The sequence below is a fragment of the Amblyraja radiata genome, chromosome 1, assembly GCF_010909765.2.
Source record: "Amblyraja radiata isolate CabotCenter1 chromosome 1, sAmbRad1.1.pri, whole genome shotgun sequence".
Classification (NCBI taxonomy): domain Eukaryota; kingdom Metazoa; phylum Chordata; class Chondrichthyes; order Rajiformes; family Rajidae; genus Amblyraja; species Amblyraja radiata.
Genome location: NC_045956.1, coordinates 188,382,315 through 188,409,120, shown reverse-complemented (window position 1 = coordinate 188,409,120; position 26,806 = coordinate 188,382,315). Strand labels below are relative to the sequence as shown.

General features: G+C 46.0%; 1 long non-coding RNA gene across 1 annotated transcript; it reads right to left on the bottom strand.

The window, feature by feature from the left end:
* Positions 1 to 5,995: 5,995 nt before the first annotated feature.
* On the bottom strand, positions 5,996 to 23,787 carry LOC116982764. The gene is made up of 3 exons (XR_004414534.1): positions 23,624 to 23,787; positions 14,066 to 14,069; positions 5,996 to 6,008 (listed from the first exon to the last, which is right to left on the bottom strand). It is a non-coding gene; the product is annotated as an uncharacterized LOC116982764 (long non-coding RNA).
* Between the last annotated feature and the right edge of the window lie 3,019 nt (positions 23,788 to 26,806).

Below are 26,806 nucleotides of genomic sequence, written 5' to 3'. Positions count from 1 at the left end.
GGCGGCAGCCCTGTCAGCAGCGCGTTAGTTTTTTCAACTTTTTTAGTATGTTTTAAAGTATGTTTTTAATGTTTATTTGTGTGTTTTGTGTGGGGGGTGAGGGGGAAACCGTTTTGGTCGCCTCCTCCATGGAGAGGTGACTTTTTCCAGGTCGCCTCCCCCGTGGCCTATCAGCGAGGATCAGCGCAGCCTTTCCCGGAGACGTGCTCGGGGCTCCAGCGGCGGGTGCAGCGTGGATTGTCAGCGTGGAGCGGGTGAGCCCTCGCTGGGGGGGAGCGCTCCGTTTCGTTGGCCCGCAGCAGCCGGCGGCCTGAAGCCGCAGTCTGCACAGCTCCAGCTGGCGCGGCGTCTACAGCCCGGGATCCCTCGAGGAGGGACCCGGGGTAAGAAGAAGCTTCCACCGCCGGCCCGCGGCCGTCTCTTCTACCGCGGGCGAGGTATGGACTTAACATCACCCCAGGAGGGGAGCTTCGACCGCCGGCCCTGCAGTCTGCGGTGCTTCTGGCTGCGGCGTGGAGGGAACTTTAAATCTTCGACCGGCGGCCTGTGGCCTACACCAACTTAAAGCCGCGGTCTCCGGTGGGGAAGAGCCGACTCTGGACTTACCTGGATTCGTACCTTGTCCTTACCATCTGGACGCCTGCTGCGGAGGGTTGAGGTCCCGACCACGGGGGAAAATGGAGGAGGACTGGCCAAATTGTGTGCCTTCCACCACACTGATGAATCCTGTGGTGGATGTTTATGTTAAATTTTTATTGTGTTTTTGTGTGTGCTCTTTATCATTGTATCGCTGCTGACATATTCATTCCACTTGCACTTTATGTGCAATGTGACAAATAAACCGTATTGTATTGTATTGCAAACATTGGCCGTTTGCTCACTGCATTTCATCAACAGTAAGGCATTATTTGTGTTTTTGCTTGATTCCTTTGGCATCTAAAACGTTTCAGAAGTGATAAATCTGGCTGTAATTTTTTTAAATCACCCATGGTTCTCGTGGGTTTTACATACAAAATGAAAACACATCTGAAGAAAATTTTACAGCCAGATTTATCACTTCTGAGAATTTTTAGATGCCAAAGGAATCAAGAAAAAACACAAATAATACCTTACTTGATGAAATCAGTGAGCAAACGTGATAATTCCCAATATTTTCAATGTTTACCAAGCACTTTAGCTGCTGTAGTCCCTTCATTTCGCTTCACGTTTGGAATTCTAAAGTTGGGTACATGTCTCTCACACTTACCCCGACTACCACAATTTTTTCAGCGCAAAAATTCAACATTTTGGCGGTTTTTAACAGGTAGGAAAGTACGCGTTTTTAGCATTAATAACATATACCGGAAGTGACGGATATCTTCCAGTTGGATTTAGCGGCTCCGTGCGTCGAGCCCTATGACCCAGTGACCTCTTGTGCAATCTCCCTATACCAAAGAGAGAAGCGGTGGTGGAAGTGTGGAACAATCTGCCAGAGGAGGTACTATAACAACACTTAAAAGACTTCTGGATAGGAAAGGTTATGAGGGATATGGGCCAAAGGCAGGCATATGCAACTGGCTTAGATGGAGCATCTTGGTTGCCATGGTCAAGTTGAAGTGGAGAGCCTTTTTATGTACACTGTGCCTCTATACATACAGAACTGTAGATGCTGGTTTACAAAAATAGATGCAAAGTACTGGAGTAACTCAGTGGGTCAGGCAGCATCTATGGGGAACATGGATAGGTGATGATTCGGGTTGGGATCCTTCTTCCAAATAAAATCCTCCAACATTTTCTCCACCTCTAACGGGGTCCCACAACTAACCACATGCTCCCATCTCCACCCCTTTTTACTTTCCGCAGAGACCGTTCCCTCTGTAACTCCCTGATCATTTCGTCCCTTCCCACCCAAATCACTCCCTCCCAGGTACGTTCCCCTGCAACCACTTGTTCTTTGCTGACTGCTGCAGCCCACAGCATCAGATGACCTGCAAGGTGCCGATACCATAGACAATAGGTGCAGGATTAGGCCATTCAGCCCTTCGAGCCAGCATTCAATGTGATCATGGCTGATCATCCCCAATCAGTACACCGTTCCTGCCTTCTCCACATATTCCCTGACTCCGCTATTTTTAAGATCCCTATCTAGCTCTCTCTTGAAAGCATTCAGAGAACCTGCCTCCACCGCCCTCCGAGGCAGAGAATTCCACAGACTCACCACTCTGTGAGAAAAAGTGTTTCGTCTCCGTTGTAAATTGCTTACTCTTTATTCTTAAACTGTGGCCCCTGGTTCTGGACTCCCCCAACATCGGGAACATCCAAAATTCTTAAGGGGTTGGACAGGCTAGATGCAGGAAGATTGTTCCCGATGTTGGGGAAGTCCAGGACAAGGGGTCACAGCTTAAGGATAAGGGGGAAATCCTTTAAAACTGAGGTGAGAAAATTTTTTTCACACAGAGAGTCGTGAATCTCTGGAACTCTCTGCCACAGAGGGTACTCTCTGCCACCTAATTTCTATGTTTCCTGCCTCTAGCGTGTCCAAGCCCAGTTTTATGTTTTAATGATATACCCTCTCATCCTTCTAAACTCCACAGAGTGTACAAGCCCAGTTGCTCCATTCTCTCAGCATATTACAGTCCTGCAATCCCGGGAATTAACCTTGTAAACCTACGCTGCACTTCCTCAATAGCAAGAATGTCCTTCCTCAAATTAGGGGACCAAAACTGCACACAATACTCCAGGTGTGGTCTCACTAGGGCTCTGTACAACTACAGAAGGACCTCTATGCTCCTATACTCGACTCCAATTGTTATAAAGGCCAACATGCCATTCGCTTTCTTCACTGCCTGCTGTAGCTGCATGCTTACTTTCATAGACTGATGTTCAAGGACCCCCCCCGATCCTGTTGTACTTCCCCTTTTCCCAATACATAACAGCAATGAGGGGAACCAAGATCAGCTTCAATGGTGGCTTTCAAATTCATTAGATAGGCTGCATCCCAGAGTACTTAAGGAAGTAGCTCCAGAAATAGTGGATGCATTAGTAATAATCTTTCAAAACTCTTTAGATTCTGGAGTAGTTCCTGAGGATTGGCGGGTAGCAAACGTAACCCCACTTTTTAAGAAGGGAGGGAGAGAGAAAACGGGGAATTACAGACCAGTTAGTCTAACATCGGTAGTGGGGAAACTGCTAGAGTCAGTTATTAAAGATGGGATAGCAGCACATTTGGAAAGTGGTGAAATCATTGGACAAAGTCAGCATGGATTTACAAAAGGTAAATCATGTCTGACGAATCTTATAGAATTTTTCGAGGATGTAACTAGTAGCGTGGATAGGGGAGACCCAGTGGATGTGGTGTATCTGGACTTCCAGAAGGCTTTCGACAAGGTCCCACATAAGAGATTAGTTTACAAACTTAAAGCACACGGCATTGGGGGTTCAGTATTGATGTGGATAGAGAACTGGCTGGCAAACAGGAAGCAAAGAGTAGGAGTAAACGGGTCCTTTTCACAATGGCAGGCAGTGACTAGTGGGGTACCGCAAGGCTCAGTGCTGGGACCCCAGCTATTTACAATATATATTAATGATCTGGATGAGGGAATTGAAGGCAATATCTCCAAGTTTGCGGATGACACTAAGCTGGGGGGCAGTGTTAGCTGTGAGGAGGATGCTAGGAGACTGCAAGGTGACTTGGATAGGCTGGGTGAGTGGGCAAATGTTTGGCAGATGCAGTATAATGTGGATAAATGTGAGGTTATCCATTTTGGTGGCAAAAACAGGAAAGCAGACTATTATCTAAATGATGGCCTACTAGGAAAAGAGGAGATGCAGCGAGACCTGGGTGTCATGGTACACCAGTCATTGAAAGTGGGCATGCAGGTGCAGCAGGCAGTGAAGAAAGCGAATGGTATGTTAGCTTTCATAGCAAAAGGATTTGAGTATAGGAGCAGGGAGGTTCTACTGCAGTTGTACAAGGTCTTGGTGAGACCACACCTGGAGTATTGCGTACAGTTTTGGTCTCCAAATCTGAGGAAGGACATTATTGCCATAGAGGGAGTGCAGAGAAGGTTCACCAGACTGATTCCTGGGATGTCAGGACTGTCTTATGAAGAAAGACTGGATAGACTTGGTTTATACTCTCTAGAATTTAGGAGATTGAGAGGGGATCTTATAGAAACTTACAAAATTCTTAAGGGGTTGGACAGGCTAGATGCAGGAAGATTGCTCCCGATGTTGGGGAAGTCCAGGACAAGGGGTCACAGCTTAAGGATAAGGGGGAAATCCTTTAAAACCGAGGTGAGAAGAACTTTTTTCACACAGAGAGTGGTGAATCTCTGGAACTCCCTGCCACAGAGGGTAGTCGAGGCCAGTTCATTGGCTATATTTAAGAGGGAGTTAGATGTGGCCCTTGTGGCTAAGGGGATCAGAGGGTATGGAGAGAAGGCAGGTACGGGATACTGAGTTGGATGATCAGCCATGATCATATTGAATGGCGGTGCAGGCTCGAAGGGCCGAATGGCCTACTCCTGCACCTAATTTCTATGTTTCTATGTTTCTATTAAGTGAATGAAAAATAAAATGGATTTGAGTGAAGCTTCACCTCACCCCACCCTTCATCCCTCGGCCTTCTATCCCTCACCCCCTCCCCCACCTCCATCCATCACCTCCTCCATCACCCCCCCCTCCCTCCATCCATCACTCGCTCTCCATTCCGCACTATCCCTCCCCCCCCTCCCTCTCCTTCCATCCCTTACCCCCATCCCTCTCCCTTCATCCCTCAATTTTCGGCACCCCCCCACCCACGCTCTCCGTTCCTCACCCATCCCACCCCTCTCCCTCATCCTCTCCCTCACACCTGTCCTTTCCCTCCCCCCCTCTCCTCTCCACCCTTCTCCATCTACCCCCCCCCCTCCTCTCCATCCCTCACCCTCTCCAGTACTCCCTATCCTCTACACCCTTCTCCATCTATCTACCTCCCCATCCTCATCTCCCCCATCCCCCCCAGTGATGGCCGGCATCCGAATGCCCACATCCATCAGACCACGTAGCGACGCACGCGCATCAAACCGCCGGCCCCGGCGCACAAGCATCTCCTCCCACCAATGGTCACTGGCGGGCGGTTGCGGCGCGTGCGCAGTGTGCTGGGCGGCCGTTTGGCGGGAAGGGAGCGGCGCCGTTTCCCCCCCAGAGAGTTCACCCGCGGACAAGACGTGTGGTCGCCTCACTTCCGGTAACCGCAACCTGTCTGTGACAGTGAGTGTGTGTGTGTATTAGTGAATGTGAGTGTTCTCCCACTTTGTCCCGTGTTAACAGCCGGACGACCCTTCAGCCCATAGAGACCGTGCTGCCCCCTCAGACACCCATTGAACACAACGCTACCTCGACATTTTACTCTCTCCCCCTTCTCATCAGCGGCGGAATGAGAAGCCCCCCTCACACCCCAGGCCGGCAAACCTCCCCTCAATAGCGGGGGAATTAGGACATAATCCCCCGGGACATGGAGTTTTATTTTAGGTTTAGTTTATTATTGACGTGTGTACCCAGGTGCAGTGAAAAGCTTTGTTGTGCAGGCTGTGCAATCAGATCAGATATACCGTATACAAATATTAACTATATTACAAAACTTTTAGATTTTAAAAATCAAGTCTGCAATTTATCCCATCAGATAAAGCATAAAAAGAAGTTTAATTTGACACCTAATTCCCTTTCATATCTTCAGTATTGACACAGCCAGCAGTATTGACTGATTGTACCATCGCCCGGTGGGGTATCGCCTCAGCGCAGAGGGAGAAGAGGAGGGAAGAGACTGCAGACCTAAGACTTTTGCCTCCATCACAGTGAGGAGGTGCTAGGTGGACTCACTGTGGTGGATGTTAATATGTGTTTATTGTTGTTTTTATTGTATTATATGTATGACTGCAGGCACGAAATTTTGTTCAGACTTCGGTCTGAATGACAATAAAGGCTATCTGTATCTGTATTAAAACATTTATGACCATTTTCATACTCTGAAATTAGCATCTTGTTCCCTATTGCTTTTTCCATTCTTAACTCAAAAGCTGTGATCGAAGACAAAAGCCAATAACTTTCTTAAATATTAAGAGAACTGAATGAAATTTTTAGTTATTATAGATTGAAGCATTCTGAAACAAATATGAAACAATCTTACTTGGATGACGTGAAATTAAAGCATATAATTAGTTAGTTACCTAATTGTAGCTAATTATAAAATTCAATTAGTAGATCTAAACATCTATCCATTTCTTAAGAAAAGGTTAACATTTTTAAATAGCCTATGTTTCCAAATAACATTCACACAAGAATTCACAATATAACATGACTTTTAAATCTCACTGACATGAATTTACAGGGGGATTGCACGTAAGGTCACCGGGTCATAGGGCTCGACGTACGGAGCCGCTAAATCCAACTGGAAGACATCTGTCACATCCGGTATATGTTATTAATGCAAGAAACGCGTACTTTCCTACATGTTAAAAACCGCCAAAATGTTGAATTTTTGCGCTGAAAAAAATTGTGGGAGTCGGGGTAAGTGTGAGAGACATGTACCCAACTTTAGAATTCCAAAAGTGAAGCGAAATGAAGGTATAGAGAAGCGAGAACTGATGGGACTACAGCAGCTAAAGTGCTTGGTAAACATTGAAAATATTGGGAATTATCGCGTTTGCTCACTGCATTTCATCAAGTAAGGCATTATTTGTGTTTTTTCTCGATTCCTTTGGTATCTAAAAATTCTCAGAAGTGATAAATCTGGCTGTAAATTTTTCTTCAGATGCGTTTTCATTTTGTATGTAAAAACCCACGAGGACCATGGGCGATTTAAAAAAAATTACAGCCAGATTTATCACTTCTGAAACTTTTTAGATGCCAAAGGAATCAAGAAAAAACACAAATAATGACTTACTGTTGATGAAATGCAGTGAGCAAACGGCCAATGTTCGCCAAGCACTCTGGCTGTTGTTGTCCCTTCAGCTCTCGTTTCTATCTACTGTCATTTCTCCTCACTTTTCCAATTCTGAAGTATGCTAAATGTCTCGCATGCTTATCCCGATTTCCATCATTATTTACAGCGCAAAAATTGACAATTTCAGCGGGATTTAACGGGCCCGCTACGCTGGAAACATTGGTAAGTGCCTACCTGCAGTTCATCGTGTGTAATCCATTTGGAGTAGCGTAGCAACAGTACGGGTCATGGGTCCAATTGCCGTGAAACCTCCCTATTCACTGAGGTCAATAACGTTATAAATCAGCAGCGGAATAAACCCGGTCTGGGGGAGATCTGAGGTAAATAAACTCCACATAAACTACACATCTGGGGGGGAAACGGAAAAATAATATAAACTCACCGTCTGGAGCAGCGTCCTGAGATAACACACGTTATAACACTTCCCTCTCTCTGGCTCCCCCCCTCTCCCTGTAAATAATCAATAAATCACCAAACATAGAGTAGCGTGGATAGGGGAGAACCAGTGGATGTGGTGCATCTGGACTTCCAGAAGGCTTTCGACAAGGTCCCACATAAGAGATTAGTTTACAAACTTAAAGCACACGGCATTGGGGGTTCAGTATTGATGTGGATAGAGAACTGGCTGGCAAACAGGAAGCAAAGAGTAGGGGTAAACGGGTCCTTTTCACAATGGCAGGCAGTGACTAGTGGGGTACCGCAAGGCTCAGTGCTGGGACCCCAGCTATTTACAATATATATTAATGATCTGGATGAGGGAATTGAAGGCAATATCTCCAAGTTTGCGGATGACACTAAGCTGGGGGGCAGTGTTAGCTGTGAGGAAGATGCTAGGAGACTGCAAGGTGACTTGGATAGGCTGGGTGAGTGGGCAAATGTTTGGCAGATGCAGTATAATGTGGATAAATGTGAGGTTATCCATTTTGGTGGCAAAAACAGCAAAGCAGACTATTATCTAAATGGTGGCCGACTAGGAAAAGGGGAGATGCAGCGAGACCTGGGTGTCATGGTACACCAGTCATTGAAAGTGGGCATGCAGGTGCAGCAGGCAGTGAAGAAAGCGAATGGTATGTTAGCTTTCATAGCAAAAGGATTTGAGTATAGGAGCAGGGAGGTTCTACTGCAGTTGTACAGGGTCTTGGTGAGACCACACCTGGAGTATTGCGTACAGTTTTGGTCTCCAAATCTGAGGAAGGACATTATTGCCATAGAGGGAGTGCAGAGAAGGTTCACCAGACTGATTCCTGGGATGTCAGGACTGTCTTATGAAGAAAGACTGGATAGACTTGGTTTATACTCTCTAGAATTTAGGAGATTGAGAGGGGATCTTATAGAAACTTACAAAATTCTTAAGGGGTTGGACAGGCTAGATGCAGGAAGATTGCTCCCGATGTTGGGGAAGTCCAGGACAAGGGGTCACAGCTTAAGGATAAGGGGGAAATCCTTTAAAACCGAGATGAGAAGAACTTTTTTCACACAGAGAGTGGTGAATCTCTGGAACTCCCTGCCACAGAGGGTAGTCGAGGCCAGTTCATTGGCTATATTTAAGAGGGAGTTAGATGTGGCCCTTGTGGCTAAGGGGATCAGAGGGTATGGAGAGAAGGCAGGTACGGGATACTGAGTTGGATGATCAGCCATGATCATATTGAATGGCGGTGCAGGCTCGAAGGGCCGAATGGCCTACTCCTGCACCTAATTTCTATGTTTCTATGTTTCTAAATAAACTACATGTCTGGGGGAATAAACCTGGTCTGCTGGGAGAAGGTGATGTGAATAATGTTATAAACCCACGTGGGAGCGGAATAAATCCGGTCTGGGGAAAAAATGAGGTAAATAATGTGATAAACCCACGTGGGAGCAGGATAAACTGGGGGAAAACTGAGGTGAATAATGTTTTCAACCCACAGGGGAGTGAAATAAACCCGGTATGGGGGGTAAATAGGTAAATAATGTTATAAACCCACAGGGGATTGAAATAAACATGGTCAGGGAGGATAACTGAGGTAAATAATGTAATAAACCCACATATGTTGGCTTTCATAGCGAAAGGATTTGAGTATAGGAGCAAGGAGGTTCTACTGCAGTTGTACAGGGTCTTGGTGAGACCACACCTGGAGTATTGCGTACAGTTTTGGTCTCCAAATCTGAGGAAGGACATTATTGCCATAGAGGGAGTGCAGAGAAGGTTCACCAGACTGATTCCTGGGATGTCAGGACTGTCTTATGAAGAAAGACTGGATAGACTTGGTTTATACTCTCTAGAATTTAGGAGATTGAGAGGGGATCTTATAGAAACTTATAAAATTCTTAAGGGGTTGGACAGGCTAGATGCAGGAAGATTGCTCCCGATGTTGGGGAAGTCCAGGACAAGGGGTCACAGCTTAAGGATAAGGGGGAAATCCTTTAAAACCGAGATGAGAAGAACTTTTTTCACACAGAGAGTGGTGAATCTCTGGAACTCTCTGCCACAGAGGGTAGTCAAGGCCAGTTCATTGGCTATATTTAAGAGGGAGTTAGATGTGGCCTTGTGGCTAAGGGGATCAGAGGGTATGGAGAGAAGGCAGGTACGGGATACTGAGTTGGATGATCAGCCATGATCATATTGAATGGTGGTGCAGGCTCGAAGGGCCGAATGGCCTACTCCTGCACCTAATTTCTATGTTTCTATAAACCCAGTCTGGGGGAAAACTGAGGTAAATAATGTTATAAACAGGGGAGCGGAGTAAACAGGGAGTCGTACCTAAAACATCCGACCCCTGGTATAATAATAATTCTAAATCTGCTGTGATGACATTACACAAGATGGCATTTCATAAGAACCACATGAATCATCAGGCTGCCTATTAAACCCATGTGTAAAGTCTAATGGTTGTAGCTGTGCTATTGTGGCTTTTATAATCAAGTCAAGTTTATTCGTCACATACACATACGAGATGTGCAGTGAAATGAAAAGTGGTAATGCTCGTGGACTTTGTGCAAAAAGACAAACAAACAAACAACCAAACAAACTACAAACAGAATGTAACAGAATCGCATATTCTTTTTCATATTAAATATTGTTTATTCTTGAAAAAAAAACATGATTCATTATGCTATAAGAAAAAAATATATAGAAAGGACTATGACAAAATTAAAATTCCATTGATCTAAATAAAAATAATAAAAGCATTATTCCAAAATTTATTGAACTAAGGCCACAGGTTTGAGCTAAATGGTGACAAAAAAAATCCCAAGTGTAATAGAAATTAAAAGTAAATGCATGGGTAGTTAAGTTTGCTGCAAAAGTACATACATAAAATTTATTAATAACTTGGCCTTAGGAACAGAATTGCTTCTGCCAGATCCTCTTTCATTGAAGCCCTTAAATCTGATTTCATTATTTTCAGTGCGCTGACCGCAGTGGGTGATATGGCTGTTACTATCATAGCTGCAAACGTTACTGGATAAGTAGGGATAAGTATTACTGGATAAGTAGGGATGACGGGGAATTATAGACCAGTTAGCCTGACATCGGTGATGGGGAAGATGCTGGAGTCAATTATTAAAGTAATAACGGCGAATTTGGATAGGAGAAAAGGATTGGTCTAAGTCAGCATGGACTTATGAAGGGGAAATCCTGCTTGACTAATCTTCTGGCATTTTTGAGGATGTGACAAATAAAGTGGATGAAGGAGAGCCAGTGGATGTAGTGTATCTGGACTTTTCAGAAAGCCTTTGCTAAGGCCCCACACAGGAGATTAGTGGGCATAATTAGAGCACATGGCATTGGAGGTAGGGTATTGTCATGGATAGAGAATTGGTTGGCAGGCAGGATACAAAGAGTAGGAATAAATGGATCCCTGTCAGAATGACAGGCAGTGCAGGGCTCGAAATTAGCGGTTGCCAAGAAATTAACAGTCCTGCCAGGGCAACCTAAAAGCCATGCCATTTTGCCCGGGACACCTATTGTTTAATTCTGAGCGGGCCCCCTCTCTATCTTTCTCTCTCTCTCTCTCTCTCACTCTCCATCTCCGCCTGCTATCCGTGTCTCGGGTCTCCGCCCACTCCTCGTCCGCCGGCACGGCAGGCTGCCTTACACATGCGCACTGCCACGGCCAGCACCAAATATCCTATAGCGAGGATCTTTGGCCAGCACATCATCGGCCGTGTTCCAGGTGCGACAAAGGTTCACCTGTATCTCCTCCAACCTCATCTACTGCATCCGCTGCTCTAGATGTCAGCTGATTTACATCGGTGAGACCAAGCGTAGGTTGGGCGATCGTTTCGCCGAACACCTCCGCTCAGTCCGCAATAACCTACCTGACCTCCCGGTGGCTCAGCACTTCAACTCCCCCTCCCATTCCCAATCCGACCTCTCTGTCCTGGGTCTCCTCCATTGCCAGAGTGAGCAACAGCGGAAATTGGAGGAACAGCACCTCATATTCCGTCTGGGGACCTTGCGTCCTTATGGCATTAACATTGAATTCTCCCAATTTGGCTAGCCCTTGCTGTCTCCTCCCCTTCCTTAACCCTCTAGCTGTCTCCTCCCACCCTCCCATCCGCCCGCCCTCGGGCTCCTCCTCCTCCTCCTCCTCCCCTTTTCCTTCTTTCTTTCCCCCAGCCCCCATCAGTCTGAAGAAGGGTTTCGGCCCGAAACGTCGCCTATTTCCTTCACCTATTTCCTTCGCTCCATAGATGCTGCTGCACCCGCTGAGTTTCCCCAGCAATTTTGTGTACCTTCGATCTTCCAGTATCTGCAGTTCCCTTTTGAACACATCATCGGTCGTGGTTGTGCGCATGTGCCACCCTGCACATGCGTACTGCAACTGGTCGGCATCGGCATCGGCCACTTTCTCCCTCCCTTGGCATGGTGGGAGATCTGGCTGCCATTGCTGTCCACTCGCCGCGACCGCTGAAAACCAACGCAGAATCACTCGCTGGAGCTGGAGTAACTCCCTGGAGTAACTCTTGCTTCTTGGTTTCCTGGTCCTCCAAAAATATTCGAAATGGAATTTAAACAGAATTTAAACACCACCACCAAACTCTTAAAAATAACAGCCTATTGCATTTTATCTGTTTATTTATTGTGCATATATATATGGTCTATGGTATATAGACACAGTGAACTTTTATCTCCTGTTCTGTATTATGTTTACATATTCTGTTGTGCTGCAGCAAAGCAAGAATTTCATTGTCCTATCTGGGACACATGACAATAAAACTCTCTTGACTCTTGACTTGGTCTTAAACAAAAAAGGGTTCTTGGTGAAAAAAAGAGCTACCTTAAAATTAATTGCTTCTGGTTGGGTACCTATAGTAGGGTGAAGACTATTCCATGCTTTAATTGTGGGGGAACTCCATGGATCAGCCAGCATCTCTGCATTGAAGAAATTGGGTGACGTTTCGGGTAGAGACTCTTTAGATTTCCTCTGGTTTTAGTGTTTTAGTTTAATTTAAACATACAGCGTGGAAACAGACCCTTCGGCCCACCGAGTCCACGCCGACCACCGATCACCTGTACACTGGCTCTATCCCACACATTAGCGACGTAAGTCAAGAGTGTTTTATTCTCTCATATCCCAATGAAATCCTCACTTGCAGCAGCACAACAGAATATGTAAACATAGTACTCTGTAAACAATGTTATAAACGAGAAAAGAAAACAGTGTATATTTATATATGAATATATAATTATACACACACACACATACAATTTCCCTCCTGGGATTAATAAAGTTCTATTGTGTAGTATTTTGTGTGTAGGAAAGAACTGCAGATGCTGGTTTAAACTGAAGATAGACACAAAAAGCTGGTGTAACTCAACAGGTCAGACAGAATCTCTGGACAAAAGGAAAATATTACGTTTTGGGTTGGGTCTGAAAAAGGTTCCTGCACACCTTTGGAATGTGAAAGGGAACAAGAGCACCCGGAGAAAACCCATGTAAACAAAGGGAAAAGGAGCAAACTCCATACAGACAGCACCCATATTCAGGATCAATTCCGGGTCTCAGGCAATTTTAGGCAGCAACTTTATGGCCAATGTACTATCCCATAGTCTTGAACTGAATTAAAACATACAGAACAGGGATCGAAATTAGCGGTTGCCCGGGTGCCATTGACCACCCAAAGTGCCGCCGGGCAACCTAAACGGCGAATCATTTTGCCCGACTTGGCAACTTGGTTTATACCGAAGATAGACACAAAAAACTGGAGTAACTCCGCGCGTCAGGCAGCATCTCTGGAGAAAAGGAACGCAACGTTTCGTATCCGGCGACGGCTGTCGTGCGGGGCAAAAATACTAGGTGCGTGGTGACGATAGGTCGGAGCGAATGACGGGCCCTGCACAGTGGCAGCAACGGCTGCGACAGCGGCTCCAACTCCTCCTCCTCCCGCACCCCTCCCGCCCTGATAAGGGCCGCTGCTTGCAAACCTGCCTGGCTGGCAACAGGGAAAAAAAGTTAAGCGAGAGCCCTGACACTAGCTGTAAAGGGGGACATAGCATCGCTTAGAGATTTAAGACTGAAAATTAATAGTTTCTTATTTTTTAGTAACCAAAGTTATCAACATATAATTTTTTGTGTGTTGAAAAATATTCATAGCGCTGTGGTGAAAACTACCCAAGCGAAACATGAGGTGCTGCTCCTCCAATTTGCGGTGGGACTCACTCTGGCCATGGAGGAGGCCCGGGACAGAAAGGTTGGATTGGGAATGGGAGGGGGAATTGAAGTGCTGAGCCACCGGGAGATCAGGTTGATTATTGCGAACAGAGCGGAGGTATTGGGCAAAGCGATTGCCAAGACTATGTTTTGTGGTTGGAGTAGTTGCACGTACCTGGAAAGACGGCTTGGGTCCTTGAATGGAGTCAAGGGGGGAGGTAAAGCGACAAGTGTAGCATTTCCTGCAGTTGCAAGGGCAAATGCCAGGAGAGGGGGTGGTATGGGTGGGAAGGGACGAAATGACCAGGGAGTTATGGAAGGAGTGGTCTCTGCGGAAAGCCGACAGGGAAGCAGACGGGAAGATATGGCCAGTGGTGGGATCCCGTTGGTAGACAAAGCTGGAGAAAATCAGCGGGTGAGGCAGCATCTATGGAGCGAAGGAATAGGCGAAGTTTCGGGTCAAGACCCTTCTTCAGACTGATGTCGGGGGGGTGGGGGGGGTCGGGAAAAAGAAAGGAAGAGGCGGAGACAGTAGGCTGTGGGAGAGCTGGGAATGGGAGGGGAAGGAGGGAGAAAGCAAAGACTACCTGAAATTGGAGAAGCCAATGTTCATACCGCTGGGATGTAAACTACCCAAGCAAAATATGAGGTGCTGTTCCTTCAATTTGCGGTGGGCCTCACTCTGGCCATGGATGAGGCCCAGGACAGAAAGGTCGGATTCGGAATGGAAGGGGAAGTTGAAGTGCTGAGCCACCCGGAGATCAGGTTAGTTATTGCGAACTGAGTGTAGGTGTTGTGCGAAGCGATCGCCAAGCCTGCACTTGGTCTCACTGAGGTTGATCATACGCTGAATAATCCAACCAGAATTTTGTTTGGAAGTGGAAAGAAATAATAGAAATTGCATTTATTGCAACGTGTAAAAGGAGATGAGATACTGTGTTGTAATTTTGCTGCATGTCATTGTGGTATATATAGACATAGACATAGAACATAACAAATAGGTGCAGGAGTAGGCCATTCGGCCCTTCGAGTCTGCACCACCATTCAATATGATCATGGCTGATAATCCAACTCAGTATCCCATACCTGCCTTCTCTCCATACCCCCTGATCCATTTAGCCACAAGGGCCACATCTAACTCCCTCTTAAATATAACCAATGAACTGGCCTCAACTACCTTCTGTGGCAGAGAATTCCACAGATTCACCACTCTGTGTAAAAAATGATTTTCTCATCTCAGTCCTAAAAGACTTCCCTCTTATCCTTAAACTGTGACCCCTTGTTCTGGACTTCCCCAACATCGGGAATAATCTTCCTGCATCTAGCCTGTCCAACCCCTTAAGAATTTTGTAAGTTTCTATAAGATCCCCCCTCAATCTTCGAAAGTCTAGCGAGTACAAGCCGAGTCTATCCAGTCTTTCTTCATATGAAAGTCCTGCCATCCCAGGAATCAGTCTGGTGAACCTTCTCTGTACTCCCTCTATGGCAAGAATGCCTTTCCTCAGATTAGGAGACCAAAACTGTACGCAATACTCCAGGTGTGGTCTCAGCAAGACCCTGTACAACTGCACTAGAACCTCCCTGCTTTTATACTCCAATCCTTTTGCTATGAATGCTAACATACCATTCGCTTTCTTCACTATGTGCTGCACCTGCATGCCTACTTTCAATGACGTGTACCATGACACCCAGGTCTCGTTGCATCTCCCCTTTTCTTAATCGGCCACCATTCAGATAATATCATCTTGATTGGTGAATATGTTTAGTTTGCTATGTTCTATGTCTAAACATTTTTCACACAGAGAGTGGTGAATCTCTGGAATTCTCTGCCACAGAAGGTAGTTGAGGCCAGTTCGTTGGCTATATTTAAGAGGGAGTTAGATGTGGCCCTTGTGGCTAAAGGGATCAGGGGGTATGGAGAGAAGGCAGGTACAGGATACTGAGTTAGATGATCAGCCATGATCATATTGAATGTCGGTGCAGGCTCGAAGGGCCGAATAGCAAGATTAGCAAGTTTACTGATGATACAAAAGTGGATAGTTTTGCAGATGATTGTGAAAAATTGCAGCAGGATCTGGATCGATTGGCCAGGTGGGTTGAGGAATGGTTGATGGAATTTAATACAGAAAAATGCGAGGTGTTGCATTTTGGAAAGTCTAACCTGGGCAGGACCTACACAGTGAATGGTAAGCCTCTGGGTAGTGTTGTAGAGCAAAGGATTCTATGAGTACAGTAATGTAGTTCATTGAAAGTGGCATCATAGGTAGATTCAGATTCAGATTCAATTTTAATTGTCATTGTCAGTGCACAATACAGAGACAACGAAATGCAGGCTTTTGACACATTGGCCTTTATCAGTCAGAGTATTGAATATAGAAATTGGGCGGTCATGTTCAAAGGTTCATTTGTTGTCATGTACACCAATTGGTGTAGTGAAATTCAAGTTGCCATTGCAGCACACTAATAAGAATACAACACAACATTAAAGAAGAATTTAACATAAAACATAAAAACATCCCCCCACAATGGTTCCCACTATGAGGGAAGGCACAAAGTCCAGGCCCCATCTCCTTGTCCACCCATAGTCGGGCCTATTGAGGCCTCCGCATTCGCCGCTAAGGGGTCTGATGTTTCATGCCCTTCTTGCCGGGTGATGGTGCTTCAGCGTCGGGAGAACCCTCTCAGCGGCTTGGGATGCCTGGAATGGTAGCTTCCTTACCGGAGACCGCGGCTTCAGAAGCCGACAGGCCGTGCTGGACGGAGCTCCACCACTGGCGATCTCAGCGAAAGATCCCAGGCTCCCGATGTTAAAGTCAGCGCTGCTGCCCGCAGATGGATGCTCGGCAGACCGCAGCTCCGCGATGTTTCAATCAGCAGACTCAGCATTCTGGAGCTCCAGCGCGGCGACCCGGGCAAGGCATCGCCCGCTCCGCGATAGCGCTCCAGTGCTGCACCGCCACCGAAGCCGAAGTCTGGCCGGTCCTGTCAAGAAACGCTGCTCCAGACCCCGATGGTAGGCCACGAGAACGGGTCGAGATGCTGCTCCGAGGAAAGCCACCTCTCCGACCAGATAGGGACTGAGAAATACAGTTTCCCCCCCACCCCCCACACATAAAAAGTATAGACCTCCAAACAACACTTTTTAATGTACTAAAGATAAAGAAACAAAGTGAAAGGACGGACAGCTGCAGGCAGGGCAGCCATACCCAACTGGATGGCGCTCCCGTCCAGTTGTAGTTGTATAATGTTGTGGTTGTATAAGACGTTGGTGAGGCGACATTTAGAGTTTTGTGTTCGATTTTGGTCACTATGTTATAGGAAAGATGTCGTCAAGCTGAAAAGGCCAAGAGAAGATTTACGACGATGTTACCAGGTCCAGACAGGGTGGTCAAGAAGGCTTTTGGTACATTGGCCTTCATCAATCAGAGCATTGAGTATAGAGTATTGTGTTCAGTTTTGGTCACCGTATTATAGGAAAGATATTGTTAACTGGAAAGGTGGGCCGAAGGGCTTCTCTCCATGCTTTATGAAACAACATTGAATAAAATGAAGAAATTGGATTTTATTTGCATCATGTTCAACACGGACATTGTGGGCCGAAGGGCCCCTTCCTGTGCTGGACTGTTCTATGGTCTATTCTATTCCATAACAAAGGCGATATTCTACAACAATATGCTATATTCTGTTCTATTATAACTATGATACTTATATTTTTGTTAGACCAAGGGGGACCTGTTGGGCCTCTTCTGTTCAATGCACGGTTGCGGTGGGGGGGGGGGGCGGCCTTTGGCGCCACACACACACACACACACTAACCACTCCGCCCCCACACACTAACCCCCCCCCCCCGTTATTATATTAATATTATTCATTCGCTCCTTTTACCCCTTCCCCCGCCCTATCCGCTCACGCGTTATCCCCAATGGCACAGGCGCGGCTAGAGAGGGGTGTGGAGGGGGAGGGGGGTAGAGATTGAGGGGTGGGGGGGGCACAGCATCACAAGGGAGGGCTGGTTCCCAAATGCAATACTCCACCACTCACCCATTGGTCCCAATATTCACCACTCCATAGTGACGTCATCCAGCTTGCTTCAGAATGTTAGATTTTAAAAAGTTGTCAGATTGGTGAACAATTTTAGTAAAAAAAACTCTGGAAATAATGAATCAAATTTTCAGATGAAGGGATTTTTAAAATCATGGGGTAAATCTCTACCGGAATATATAAAAATTTCACCATTACCGCGTCGGGATTTCGAGGAGATGTGAATCAAAAAAAAAAGTTCAAGCAAGCAAACACACAAGTAAACATCCAAGATCAGAGTTTTATAATAATAGAGATATATGTCATGTCATAAGTGATGGGAATAGATTTAGACCATTCTGTCAAAGTTTGCCTCTTAAAAAGCAGATAGCAACAAAATTGTTCAAGGTAAACCATGGCAATCTTTAATTGATTCGTCAGACCGGGGTGGCAAGATCTACAATGAGCACAAACGTTGCTCAGTGCTTCTCGGGCTCCACTCACAGAACAAAGGAAAGTTAGCGCAATTATACATTTTCTTATCATTAAAACACTCCTACCAAATCTGAATATGGCATGACTGTGGCATGAAAGTAATGCTGTAGTTGTTATGGGAGATTTCAACATGCAGGTAGACTGGGAAATCAGGTTGGTACTGGACCCCAAGAAAGGGACTTTGTAGGAGTGCCTTTGTGATGGATTCTTTGAACAGCTTGTATTGGAGCCTACCAGGGAGGAGGTAATTCTGGATTTAGTGTTATGTAATGAACCGGATTTGATAAAGGACCTCGAGGTTAATGAGCCATTAGGAGGCAGTGACCATAACATCAGAGGTGTCAGTGTTGCAGTTGAATAAAGGGGACTATGGGGCCATGAGGGAGGAACTGGCCAAAGTTGACTGGAAAGATACACTAGCAGGGATGACACTTGAACAAAAATGGCAGGTGTTTCTAGGAATAATACAGAAGGTGCAGGATCAGTTCATTCCTAGGAGGAAGAAAGATTCCAAGGGGAAAAAGGGACGACCATGGCTGACAAGGGATGTCAGGGACAGTATAAAAATTAAAGCAAAGAAGTACAACGTAGCAAAGATGAGCGGGAAGCAAGAGGATTGGGTAATGTTTAGAGAACATCAGGATAACCAAAAAGACAATACGGGGAGAAAAGATGAGGTACGAAGGTAAGCTAGCCAAGAATATAAAGCAGGATAGTAAAAGCTTCTTTAGGTATGTGAAGAGGAAAAAATTAGTTAAGACCAAAGTTGGACCCTTGACGACTGAAAAAGGTGAATTTAATATGGGGAACAAGGAAATGGCAGATGAGTTGAACAAGTACTTTGGATCTGTCTTCACTAAGGAGGACACAAACAATCTTATTGATATAGTAGTGGCCAGATGATCTGGGGTGACTGAGGAACTGAAGGAAATCCACATTAGGCAGGAAATGGTGTTGGATAGCATGATGGGACAGAAGGCTTATAAATCCCCAGGGCCTGATGGTCTGCATTCCAGGGTACTTAAGGAAGTGGCTCCAGAAATCGTGGATGCATTGGTGATAATTTTCCAATGTTCTATAGACTCAGGATCAGTTGCTGTGGATTGGAGGATAGCTAATGTTATCCCACTTTTTAAGAAAGGCGGGAGAGAAAAACGGGGAATTCTTGACCAGTTAGCTTGACATCGGTGGTGGGGAAGCTGCTGGAGCTAATCATAAAAGATGAGATAGCCGCACATTTGGATAGCAGTAACAGGATCGTTCCGAGTAAGCATGGATTTACGAAGGGGAAATCATGCTTGACTAATCTTCTGGAATTTTTTGAAGATGTAATTAGGAAAATGGACATGGGAGAGCCAGTGGATGTAGTGTACCTGGACTTTCAGAAAGCATTTGATATGGTCCCACATAGGAGATTAGTGGGCAGAATTAGGCCACATGGTATTGGGGGTAGAGTGCTGACATGGATAGAGAAGTGGTTGGCAGACAGGAAACAAAGAGTAGGGATTAACGGGTCCCTTTCAGAATGGCGGGCAGTGACTAGTGGGGTACCGCAAGGCTCGGTGCTGGGACCACAGCTATTTACAATATACATCAAGGATTCAAAGTAACATTAGCAAATTTGCAGATGACACAAAGCTTGGTGACAGTGTGAACTGTGAGGAGGATGCTATGAGAATGCAGGGTGACTTGGGCAGGTTGGGGGAGTGGGCCGATGCATGGCAAATGAAGTTTAAAGCGGATAAATGTGAGGTTATCCACTTTGGTAGCAAAAACAGGAAGGCAGATTACTATCTAAATGGCGTCGTTGAGAAGTACAACGGGATCTGGGGGTCCTTGTACATCAGTCTATGAAAGTAAGCATGCAGATACAGCAGGGAGTGAAGAAAGCGAATGGCATGTTGGCCTTTATAACAAGAGGATTCGAATATAGGAGCAAAGAGGTCCTTCTGCAGTTGTACAGAGCCCTAGTGAGACCACACCTGGAGTATTGTGTGAAGTTTTGGTCCCCTAATTTGAGGAAGGACATTCTTGCTATTGAGGGAGTGCAGCGTAGGTTTACAAGGTTAATTCCCAGGATGGCGGGACTGTCATATGCTGAGAGAATGGAGTGGCTGGGCTTGTACACTCTGGAGTTTTGAAGGATGAGAGGGTATCTCATTGAAACATATAAGATTGTTAAGGGCTTGGACACGCTAGTGGCATGAAACATGTTCCCGATGTTGAGGGAGTCCAAAACCAGGGGCCATAGTTTCAGAATAAGGAGTAAGCCATTTAGAACGGAGACGAGGAAACACTTTTTCTCACAGAGAGTGGTGAGACTGTGGAATTCTCTGCCTCAGAGGGCGGTGGAGGCAGGTTCTCTGGATGCTTTCAACAGAGAGCTAGGTAGGGCTCTTAAAAATAGCTGAGTCGGGATATGGGGAGAAGGCAGGAATGGGGTCCTGATTGGGGATGATCAGCCATGATCACATTGAATGGCGGTGCTGGCTCGAAGGGCCAATTGGCCTACTCCTGCACCTATTGTCCATTGTCTATTGCCTATTGACTGAAAGATTCTATAGCCTTTCAGAATATAGGAAAAGCTGGGTCCAAATCATGCTCATCCAATAACAAGTTATTACTTATTTCTGGAGTGTCAGCTAGTTTTTTAAATCTTGGCTTCTTTATGGCCTTGAAACAGCACATGTTATTTCACAGGTTTCCATCTTATTGTCTTTATTAAAAAGACATCCTGTCCTCCATATTGTGTTCCATATAACTTGCAAAGTCATTCAGACTTGGCACCGAGCAATTCTTTTGTTCTACTAGACCATGCTTTTGTAGAAGAACGACTCAATTTTGCAAACGATTTTAGATTTGACTATTAGCTCTTTCATTCCCTCCTTTTTATCAAACATGATAACATTCACAGTTCTCGGTAGGTACACACAATGACCGCAAGCATTAGAGCAGTCTCATTGATGGCGCTGTTCTCAGGACACATGTCATAGATATCTTGGATGTTGTTGTCAAGGTCGTCCTTGCAGGTGTCTCCTCTGCTGTCACCATCGGCATCGATCTGGTCCGGGTTGATAACAAAACGTCAATTTCCTTCTCATCAGAAACACCATCATTGCCATCCTCATCAATGTCCTGATTGTCATCACACTGATTAACCACCAGGTCTGAGTCATTGTCTTCCTGGATAGGGTTATGCATAATCTCTTTCAACATCTGTTTCAAAATGTTCAGCTTCTCTCTCTCTCTAAACCCTTGGTCACACGATAGAGCTCAAAATGCTTCAAGGTTGTTGATCAAATGTGGTTTGTCTTTCCAAAGTTGTGACCCAAGGCTTTGCACTCCTGATCTGTAAAGATGTTCTTTCTTCTGTATGGATCAACTTTACATGGCGCTGCAGGTAACGATCAATTAGAAACACCTTGTTACATCCTGGGTGGGGGCAAGGTCTTTCACGCACCTCTTCATGCTGCTCTTTTATGTGTTTCTTATGTCTGTCAACTCCTGTAAACAGTACAGCAACCCTTATATACTGACATCGATACATGGTGGGGAAATCTTCCCTTTCCAAGTTTGACTTTGGTTTCTGGCCACGTTTTTGTCCAGATTGTTTCTTCACATCCTTAATATTGCACTTCTAAACTGGTAACTTACTCTTCTTCCAATATGGTTGAAAAGACTCATCTGAAAAGTCATTCTGAACTTTTATTTCACTGGACTCCAATCCATCCACAACATTATTTCTTAGAGCACAAGATGCTTCATTGCAGTTAACTGTTATTTTCACATTTAATGGTTGAGTTGCATCTTGTACCTGAACTATTTCCCCAGAGCACTCTGTATATTCAGGGTCTGAGCGCAAGAACATATCCTTCTTCAATGGGGATTCCGAATTTTCCACATCCACCGACCGCGAAGTGGCTCCACTGTATGTACAAGGCTGAAAGTCTGTTAACACTGGGACAGGTTGATGCTTTGCAACATTGCAACAGTGTATTGGAGGAGGAGCCATCTTGGTGAACGGCTGCTAGCCAGCAGCCGTCCGTTTTAATTCGTTTATTTTTATAGTTTTTAGTGAGTCCTGTTTTTCGTTTGTAGGGGATATGGACTTTTTAATGTGGGGGGTAGGTCTCAACTTTATTTCTAGGTCCCTACCTGGTCGGTGTGGCAGCTTTTTCTCCGGGCTGCCCGCTGACCCGTCCTCGTGGCCTACCAGCGGGCTTGGAGCGCCGTTTCCTGGCGGGCACCGCCCAGCAGCTTGGCCTCGGTGGCGGCACAGTGTTGGAGCGCTATCGCGGAGCGGAGCGGAGCGGGCGATGCCTTGCCTGGGTCGCCGCGCTGGAGCGACGCGCTGGAGCTCTGGTGAGCTGGACCGGCGAGAGCAACATCTCCGGGCTGCGGGTCTGCGGAGCGGAGAGGCGGCGCCGGCTTTAACATCGGGAGCCTAGGAGCTCCAAACCGGCGCGGCCTTGTCGGCTCCGGAAGCCGCGGTCTCAAGCTAGGAAGCGGCCGTTCCAGGTAGCCCAGCCGCCGAGAGGACTCTCCCGACGCCGGGGCAAGACCACCCGGTGAGAACGGCCAGGAACATCGGGCCTCCGTAGAGGCAATTGCGGTGGCCTCAATAGGCCTGACTTTGGGGTGGACTGGGGATGGGGACTGGACATTGTGCCTTCCTCCACAGTGGTATCCATTGTGGGGGGATGATTTTTTTTGTCTAATGTAATCCTGTAAGTCTGTGTCCAAGATGGCTGCCGTGAAGAGAGAGTGGACGCTGGCACGATTTGGTTGCCGCTGCTCCCTCTTCACACTGTGTTTTTGATTTTCTGTTTTTGGAATGAATTCTGTTTTTAATTTGTGTCTCTGTGATGTCTTTATTACTTATTTTATTCTGATTATATGTTTACTATGTAAGGTGTCCTTGAGATTTTGTATGAAAGGCGCCCATTAAATATAAAATTTATTATTATTATTATTATTATCACCCTCGCCATTTTCAGTTACTGTTCCATTCTGAGGTGAAAGGGTTTTTGAACCATCCAGAACTTCCTCCATTGAGTCCTTATTTCTACTGGATGGGCACTATCCCTCATTTTAAACAACGCTGCAACTTGAATGCATGTCCAGGATGTAACTGTGGCCCTCTGAACACCCTTACACAGCACTTACTCCTTGATACTCTGCTGTTAAAAGACTCTGTACATGTGGATGAGAACCACAGCTGCTACCATGATGGTGAGCCCAGGTGACCAAAATCTGTAGACCCTGTGGGCTTGCAACCAAGACACCATCATTTAACATCGACTTAAAGTTACCAGACACAGAATTGTTTCAGTTGCTGCAACACATCTGCTAGCCTTATGTCCATGTTGTACTGAAGCTACTGGTGAAGTATTCACTTTTTGAATGAAGTTTTTCAAGATAGTCCAACACTTATAAAACTGAGCATAACAGTTCCTACAGATATACTGAAGCAAAGTGGAATCCTGCCTCACCACAACACCAACTAGACTGTTATCAGAGTTCTGAATAGTCCTTCCAATTGCTAGGATTCTGCCTGATTTACCTCTACCCCATTGCAGACATTGGACTGTGTCTCTGGAACTGGTGTGCTATAATGCTCAGAACTATATTCTCCACACTAACCTTTCCATTGCACTACCTATTTTAGGTGAGCCTGGCTTGATTCAATTTCAATAGGTTTGTTTTTATCTGTATTCTAGGTCAAGGGATGAACCATGGACATATGAACATTTAAATTGTGAGCCATCTCGAACAGCTTCTCACATTGGTCACAAGCAAATTGAAGTTCAGCTTCTGCCTTGTGCTTGGCCATATGGTATTTCAAGGATGCTCTGTGCCTGCACTGGAAACCACAAACTTCACACTGCAAAGGTTTTGCTCCAGTATGGTGCATTTGGTGATCTGACAGGTGTTTTCGCTTTGAAAGTTTGTCCACATTCATCACAAATGTCGTATCTTTTCACAAATGGAGACATTCTTTCTCCCAAGTTGTCCATCAGCGTGCAAAGCCAGCATTCTTCTTCCTACTCCACCAATGCCAACTGTCTGTCTGATCCATCTCAACTCAGCTCCTCACTTTGATCCCGGCTGGGATTTACCTCAATCCAGTTCTGTAACTGAGTTGCACTCCAAAATCAAGGCTTTTCAACCACAACCTGATTGCTCACCTTCACCTGCTGTATGATGGAAGCAAGATGGTAATTTTCAGACTGGCTATTGGTGAGCACATTTCCCATCTGTTTCAGCTCGGTCTGTAGCTCCAGGATAAGCTGCCACCTTTTTCTGGTTATTTCAAGAACCTGTGGTAATGGATTCATGGTTCAATACAGTTGTCAGCCTTATTCAGGATGTCTTGGTGCCGGGATTGTTCCCCAAGTCCAGCCCATCTGGGCCAATCTCAGGATTAAAAGTTGCCAAACAGCCCCATTGTCGTTTCTTGGTTCTCCATTTACAGTCAATCGTATCAGATGTCTCCAATGTGGGTATTCTTCAATCTTCACGGCAGTTGGTGTCGTAGTAGCACCTGGTACAGTCCCCTCCAACCCAGTCCCAATTTTGTCCGATCCCACTACCTTATCAGTACGTAGTCTCCAGGGCTCTCTCACTTAACATTTTTTCTCTGTTTCCAGCCGGGCAACATAGGCAGCTTTTTAGGTTGCCAAATGACAGTTTAGGTGGTCATTTAAGGCAGGCTTGCCTGACACATGCGATAATGTGCTCAGACGAAGTGCGTAGTTACCAGTCGGAATTATGCTCAATGAAGCATTCACATTTTATTTCTGCTTCAAATATTGTCACAAACTAAACATATTCACCAATCAAGACATGATATATACCACAATGACATGCAGCAAAATTATAATACCGTATATACAGTATCTCAACTCTTTTTACACGTTGCAATGAATGCAATTTCTATTATTTCTTTCCATTTCCAAACAAAAATGTGGTTGGATTATTCAGCGTATGATCAAACTCGGTGAGACCATGCGCAGGCTTGGCGATCACTTCGCACAACACCTCCACTCAGTTAGCAATGACCAACCTGACCTCCTGGTGGCTCAGCACTTCAACTCCCCCTCCCATTACGAATCCGACCTTTCTGTCTGCATTGGGCCTCCTCCATGGCCAGAGTGAGGCCCACCGCAAATTAGAGGAACAGCACCTCATGTTTCGCTTGGGTAGTTTTCACCGCAGCGCTATGAATATTGGCTTCTTCAATTTCAGGTAGTCCTTGCTTTCTCCCTCCTTCCCCTCCCATTCCCGCTCTCCCACAGCCTACTGTCTCCGCCTCTTCCTTTCTTTTTCCTGCCCCACCCCCTGACATCAGTCTGAAGAAGAGTCTCGACCCGAAACGTTGCCTATTCCTTCGCTCCATAGATGATGCCTCACCCGCTGATTTTCTCCAGATTTTTTGTCTACCAACGGGATCTCACCACTGGCCACATCTTCCCATCTCCTCCCCTGTCGGCTTTCCGCAGAGACCGCTCCCTCCGTAGTTCCCTGGTCAATTTGTTCCTTCCCACCCAAACCACCTCCTCTCCTGGCACTTTCACTTTCAACCGCAGGAAATGCTACACTTGTTGCTTTACATCCCCCTTGACTCCATCCAAGGACCCAAGCAATCTTTACAGGTGTGGCAGAGATTCACCTGCACCTCCTCCAACCTCATCTATAGCATCCACTGCTCTAGGTGTCAGCTGCTCTACATCGGTGAGACCCAGCGTAGGCTTGGCGATCGCTTCGCCCAACACCTCCGCTCGGTTCACAATAGCCAACCTGATATGCCGGTGGCTCAGCACTTCAACTCCCCCTCCCATTCCGAATCCAACCTTTCTGTCCTGGGCCTCCTCCATGGCCAGAGTGAGGTCCATCGTAAATTGGAGGAGCAGCATCTCATATTTCGCTTGGGTAGTTTACACCCCAGCGGTATGAACATTGACTTCTTCAATTTCAGGTAGTCCCTGCCAAAGATAGAAACATAGAAACGTAGAAAATAGGTGCAGGAGGAGGCCATTTGGCCCTTCGAGCCAACATTCATTGTGATCTTGGCTGATCATACTCTATTAATAACCCGCACCTGCCCGCCTTCTCCCCATATCCCTTGATTCCACTAGCCCTTAGAGCTCTATCTAACTCTCTCTTAAATCCATCCAGTGATTTGGCCTCCACTGTGGCAGGGAATTCCATAAATCACAACTCTCTGGGTGAAAATGTATTTTCTCACCTCAGACTTAAATGACCTCCCCTTTATTCTAAGAATAAAGTGTGGAAACAGGCCCTTCGGCCCTCCGAATCCGCACTGACCAGCGATCCCAGCACATTATCACTATCCTACACACACTGGGGGCAATTTAATGGTTTATAACCAAGCCAATTAACCTACAAACCTACATGTATTTGGAGTGTGGGAGGAAACAGAAGATCTCTGAGAAAACCCACGCAGTCACGGGGAGAACATACAAACTCCGTACAGACAGCACCTGTAGTCAGGATCGAACCCGGGTCTCTGGCGCTGTGAGGCAGCAGCTCTACCGATGTGCCAACATGCTGCCCATGCTGGTACATGATACTAGAGATAGACCACTCCTGCAAAATCCAATGGATTGACGTGTAGTACGCAACAGAGCGGAATGTCGGGGATAGTTCTATGTGTGTGATATAACTCATC